The sequence below is a fragment of a genome, unplaced genomic scaffold (genome assembly GCF_019419815.1).
Source record: "Pyrus x bretschneideri cultivar Hongxiangsu unplaced genomic scaffold, Pyrus_bretschneideri_v1 Contig38, whole genome shotgun sequence".
Classification (NCBI taxonomy): Eukaryota; Viridiplantae; Streptophyta; class Magnoliopsida; order Rosales; family Rosaceae; genus Pyrus; species Pyrus x bretschneideri.
Window position 1 is genome coordinate 4608985 of NW_025999701.1, and position 6913 is coordinate 4615897.

The window sequence follows — 6913 nt, forward strand, 5'->3', positions numbered from 1 at the left end:
TTCCAGGATTTTTTCCCTTTATATCCACTAGCATATGAACCAGATTTCCTTTGCAAACTAGGGCTACTAAAAGCGCTTTCAATCGCCTCATTATCCTTAGAATGTCTAATTAATCTTTGTTCAAACCCTTTGAGTGTAGCTACTTCCTCAGTGGGATCAATTTCTCTAATCAGATAGATTTTCACCATTCCTCATCCTAGCATACTCAAAATCACGATGAATACCTTGTCGTTTCACTACCATGACTTGAGAATCACCCTTGCACTTGTGCTTCAGTACATCCCAAGCATCCTTAGCTATCTCCTAATTTGCAATTGTGAGAAAAATTCATCATTCACAACACCTTGAATAAACCCCAGAGCTCTTGCATATCTGAAATGAGATCACGTGCAATGATCTGTTGCTTCTTGTCCATTTGCTTATCATCTAAGGGAGGTTGATAACCATTTTCAACAAAACTCCAAAAATTGTGAGATCTGAAAATAGTTTTCATTCTAATGCACCAAAACTCATAGTTGGCACCATTGAAGACTAGAGCTCGAAGTTTAGCTCCAGATTTAGACAAATTGCTCATCAATTCACTTGAGCTCTTCATTGAAAGGTCAAAGAACATTTCACAGATTCACACTTCTTGATTCAATTCAAATTAAGCTCTGATGCTATGTTAGTGTTTTTAGGATTGATTTTCTATAATTGTAGTTGGTTTCAAGTTCTAGAAATCATAAAGAATGTGATGACCACATTATAAAGAGCAAGGTTGAAGAAGAAGAAGCAAAGAGTGAAACGGCACCGAGAATCTTCGTTGGATTCCCTTGCATTCTGTTATGCCAAACACGAAGAGAGTGTGAGCAATATAGCCGTTGCTAGCTCACACCTCAGCAAGCATAGGCCACGTGAGTTGGATATGAGCAACTTAAACACTTATATCAAATTGGACAGGAGGCATGATCTACACCCTTTAGATGTTATAATCGTGACCGTCCATTACAAACAAATACAAATTCAAACTTTATTGAACAAAACTATGAACTAAGCCGGCAACCATGATCTTCAACCTTGTATCCTTCAATTCCTGCAGCAGCAGAGCTTATACTTCAACAACAATGTGGCGCTGCAATGCTTATAACATAGGATAACATAAAAACACAAAGAATACTTTCTCTACAATAAAAGGGCTGATTTATATTTGTTCCACTGGTGGTTTCTTACAAGATGGAGGATGATAAGGAATGGGGATCAAGCGCAGATCGTCTTTTCTTCGAACTGTAATGCCGAAAAGCTCAGTCATGTCCAGGTCTTCATGCGTCATCCCATCAGGGAGTTTCCAATCAAAATGGTGCAACAAAAGGGCAAGTAGGAGCTCAACATTGGCCAGGCCATACCGAGCATATCCTCCTTCCGGCGCCAAATGGGATATATTCGAAGTTTGTTTCCTTGTAGTCAATGGAGCTATAAAGGAATCTCTCTGGATAGAAGCTCTCAGTTTCAGTCCAGTAATTGGGATCTCTTCCAATTGCCAATCCATTCACAATCACCTTGGTTTTGACAGGTATTTCATATCCGTTGATCTTACAACTCTCTCTAGATTCTCTTGGAAGTAAGAGGGGAGCAGGAGGATATAGCCTGAGTGTCTCTTTGATCACCAAGCTTAAATATTTCATCTCTCTAATGCCTGTTTCGTCTACCTTTCCTTTTCTGTTATACACTTCTCTCACCTCATCTTGTGCCATTTTCATTATTCTTGGATTTTTTATCATTTCTGATATGGTCCAATCTACAGTTGTAGCTGATGTCTCACTCCCAGCTCCGAAAATGTCCTGGACAAAAATTATTAATTCTTTAATGATTAAAAACTAGGTTTTTCTCTAAAATTGCTAGCAGTTCCAGTCATTGAAAATAACTATGTTCTTAGAAAACCTTTTGTATTAAGTTCAAACCAGCAGAAAAGGTGATCTGCACATATAGTATCTGTTGTCTGTGTTAAAAACAGTGGCTGCGGGTGAATTGGCTACATCGCGATGGGAAGAAAAACATTCATGTAGATGGATTCAGCCTTAGACAGTGCTTAAAAGATGCACCGTCAATCATTTGTTAAGTTTGTACATTTAGAACAAGAATGGAAATTGATTTTTAGATTAAATATAATCAACAACTGGTTTGAATTATTTAAGTGACATAAAAAAAAAAATGCATATACATTCCAAGATTACTGCTTTGATGTTGTCAGTATTTAAGGAAAACTCAAGGCCATTGCCATGTTCGTGAAATTTTAAGAGAACGTCGACCAGGTCTACCTCTGCTTCACCTTCTCCACTTTTTGTTGTTGACCTTTTCTTTTTATGTTCGTTGATGATGTTTTCCATTATCCTGTCAGTTACCTTATGCAGCCGCTTGAGTTTCGGCCTAATTCCACTATCAGATTAAGCAGTTTGACAGAAGGAAAAATATCTGCAAGATCAAATCCTGCTGCCACCGCTATAGACTGCTTCACAGCATCTATGAACTTTTCGTGATCTTCGCTTTTTATGCCAAGGGCTGCTCGCAACGTGATGGTATACGTAGATGAGTAAACTTTCTCAGTGAGAGTGATCGGTGATATTGCGTTTGAACCAATCCATGTAATGACATTCCCTAACTCTTCTTCCCTAAGAGGTCGGTGGCCTTGCACACGATTAGCACTTAATAGCTCTAGTGTGCAAATTTTTCGTAGTTGTCTCCAGTAATCACCCCATGGTGCAAAGGCGATGTTTGTGGACTCGTAAGACAAGATCCTTGTAGCAAGGATAGGGGGCCTTGATGCAAACACAACATCATGGGTTTTCATCACCTCTTTGGCATATTCTGCCGAAGAAACAACGACGGTTGAAACTTACCCAAGCTGTAGATGCATAAGGGGTCCATATTTCTTGGCTTAGTTTCGTAGTCCATGATGAGGCTGTGACCCAACGAGCTGGTGAATGTTGCCTATGAAGGGAAGCGTCCACGGCCCTGGAGGTAGATTTACAGCCGACACTTTGGTTTTGCCTCTAGCTATTTTCAGCACCGTGATGACAAAGAGAAAAAAGGTAAACAGGACTTGGAAGGAAGGCCATTGGAGCTCCATGAGGAAAGTAAAGGTGAATTTGGAAGTAGCTTATTGGTTAAATTGCATGTATTATATCTAATATAGCACTGGATGTTGTATTTTTCCTGATTTATTGATTCTCTTAAACTTGCTGGCATAATTTGCCGTTTAATTTTGTTTGTTTGTATGCATTATATATCTCTATATAGCACATGATGTCTTTTTCCTGATGAATAGATTCTCTTAACCCGGCAGGCATAATTTGTCCTTTAATTATGTGTGTGTGTGTATTTAGAGAGTGTTGTTAGACCCATTCTATTGTTCTATTTTCACTCTCACATTATCATCCCACCTATTATAAGATGTTAATAAAATAAAATGTTATTTTTCCACCCACTATTATTCCTTAAATAATCTCTAATATATATATATATATATATATGTATGTATGTATGTATATATATATATATATATGTATGTATGTATTTTCTTTTACATTTTTCAAAAAATAAATATTTGTAGGACTGTCATTTTTCAAGGCTGGAGTAAGGAGGATCGGAAAACAAATACCTCAGAAGTTCAGTTATAGACTAAACAACTTTCGTAATGAAACGGAGTAATGATGCCACCATCATCCTATTCTAAAGCAGTGGGTGAAGTCTAACTACTTAGATTGGTTTTTGTTGATGGTTTTTTCAAATTTATTCATGTCAACTATACATGTGAGCTTGGTCATCTGTGGCATCTTGACTCTTGATCCTCGTAGCTGATACAGTGACCAATGATATCACCAACTCTAGGGTTGTTGAGGATTCTCTTTACGTGTGTTATTTTTTTAGTTATATAATAAAAGGTTAATTTGTTATCGTACTGTCTTCTTTATTTAATATTAACTAAGGATCTTGATTCAAGAATATTATATAATTAGCACAGTGCTAATTATTGTGAATCATATTATATATGACTAACATGTTTTGGTTTTATTGTCAGCCTCTGTAGCAGCAGTTGCATGAATGAAGCCCTCCCACTCTTTTTATTGTCAGCCTCTTTATTTGCAAGTTTTATGTCATTGTTGTTTCAAAGTATGTGGCATGGGTTGGTAGGGGGCTTTGTTCTTTGTTTTTCATTGTTTTTCATTGTCTTTCTTCCGATGACCTTTTACAATCGGAAATGTATTATTCTAAATGACATTTTTTCTGTTGGTGTTATATATTTTTGACGGCTGTTCTTGTAGAAGATTTGTTGGAAAAACATTATTTCCAACAAGTTTTTGATGATTTCTAACGACATATTTAACTGCGAAAAAATAGAAGTAAATATTATTTCGTTGTTGAAAACAGTATTTTCGATGAAAACCGCCAGTGGCAAAAAATAGAACACAGAAAAAGAAAAGTTCTCGTACAAAAAGTATTTCCAACCATCATATGTGTATTTGCAACCATATTTTTCAGTGTAAATTAAATAGTTTTGTCCCTTTTTTAATTCAATTTCGACAAGGATTTAGCCAAAGTGAGGGGTGACTGACGTCGGAAGTGTGTTTTTTTATTTTTTATTTTTTTATGACGACTAGTCGGAAATGTGTTTCTTCCCGACGACTAGTTGGAAAAAAAAAAAATCCAATGGAACAATTTATGCCGACCAGCGACGAACTTCTCTCCTTGGAAAAAAAGTTTTTCTGACAGGTGAATAGTATTGACATATTCCGACCGGAGTCGAGGCATATTGGCCGTCACCTGAAGATGACGTAACCAAAAGGAAAGTGATGCATAAAAAATGGACAAATTTAAACCAAATCTAACACTTATTTAAACTAAGTGGTGAGTGCGCAGTAGTGGGAAGAACCCATAAAACACAAGTGTTCAGAGCATAGATGACATAAAAATGTGCAGTCGAAACTAGTTAAAGTGCTTATTGCACAACAGGAAAAACTCCTACATTTATTTAGGAGGTATGTCAGAACCGCCGGATAATTCTCGTACGCCACAGAGTAATCAACTAACTAGGAATTGGAAGGGCAAAAAACAGAAGGGTGAGTGGACAAAAACAAGGGTTTATAAAACACATTTATTTTTTGAACATCCTAACCCCTCGTCGTAAAACATCTATAATTTCCAGAAAATCATACTACGTATAAGTATGAAATCAAATGTAAATCAACAATAAATGTAGAAATACGCCAAATCACAATATCTCAATAGTAGCATAATAAAATCAGGTGCTCATCAATCTATGCTAAAACACAAGTTCATGCAGAGGGAATCTGACATGAACAAGATTGGGTATAATCACAATATACGCTATACAATCACGTGAAGACTGGCGCTAGGCACATCACATACGAGTCGGAGTTGCCTAATGTAACTTGTACGACAGGATTGGCACCTACAATGGATCCAAGTTGAGCGTGTAGTGCGATGTGAACATATACATGAAGCCTGGCCCTGGCCGGGGCGAGTACTACACCGGTGCAAGCATGCATGATGAGCAAATATAAAGTGTATAAACATGCCATGATAATATGTAAATCACAACAACAATAGTGCCATTTTTAAATAAAATAAATCATGCCATGATAGGCGTAAAAATCAATCTAAAGGCACATGTGGAAATTATAAAAACTTTGTATATATAAACAAATGCCCACTCACTAATACATGGTCGGATTATAGCCTCCTAGCCTTGTTTTTCCTTGTACGTCCTTGGGGTAATTCTTATATGCGAAATAACTAAACTAATTAATTAAATAGGACATATACTAAAAGGCTAGGAAAATCCACCATAGTTTGCTTAAACGGAGGGTTTAAATATACAAAAACATTCTACTCGACGTCACAGACCAGTATGAGTCAACCACACACCAACCAGAGGCCAAACGCGCCATCACACACTAACCACACGCCTGACAAAGTAACAGAACCTTAGGGAATATACTGTTAAATCTAATGGTGTTACCTAACGGCGTCAGAATATTCTGTTAACTTTAAGGGAATATTCTCCTTCTTCTCCAGTTGACCTCTGTAGTCCGGCACCACCGTCTGGTTCGTTGAAAACTAGGAAATTTTCACCGATTTCTAGAAAAATTTCAAATCTTTATATCTTCTTCATTTTTCAACCATTTTCGACAAACTTTATATAGAAATGAAGCTGGGGAAGAGGAGAACAAGATTATACCTCTTAAAAGTCCAAAAGGTGGATGAAAATGGATCAAAATAGACTCAATAGCCCAGATGCAAACTCGTCGTCTCAAAACCGTGTGTTTTCACGTTAGCTCCACTTCAACCCTAGGTTAGTGGCCACGTGGAGTTGCGTAGGTGCTTCCAAAGCTCCCGAAACCTTGTAACTTGCATAGGAAAATGTCGGAGGATCCACACCCAAGTCGGAGCTCCGAGTTGCTCCAATTTGGACACTCAAAACTCGTTCATTTCGTGATCAGTTCGTACGGATGGGTTCGTGAGGACGAGAGGATCTCGATGGTGGTAATTTTAGGCTTGATCTATGAAGTTTGATGGTGATCCTTGGTGTTACAGAGAGGAGAGAGTTATGGATGAGGGAGAGAGATGGAGAAGATGAGAGAGAGATGGAGATAGATTTTTTCTGATTGGTGGAAAAGTGAAGGAAGCTGTCTGGTTAGGTGAGGGAAAATAGGAGAGTGACTGATTGGTGGGTGAGGTATGGGTCATTGGACATGTTTTTAAAGATAAGGGATCAGATTTCATGCAATATAGAACTACAAGAAATCTATAAAATTTCAAACATTAAATAATTAGCACACACATGTAAAATGTGCCACCAAATCTAGAATAATATGGAGACTATCTTTTGTTAATCAATTCCCTCAGTTTGAGTAAA

General features: G+C 37.4%; 1 pseudogene; it reads right to left on the reverse strand.

Moving 5' to 3' along the window:
- Positions 1 to 1180: 1180 nt before the first annotated feature.
- LOC103948089 lies at positions 1181 to 3103 on the reverse strand (annotated as a pseudogene).
- Positions 3104 to 6913: the final 3810 nt, after the last annotated feature.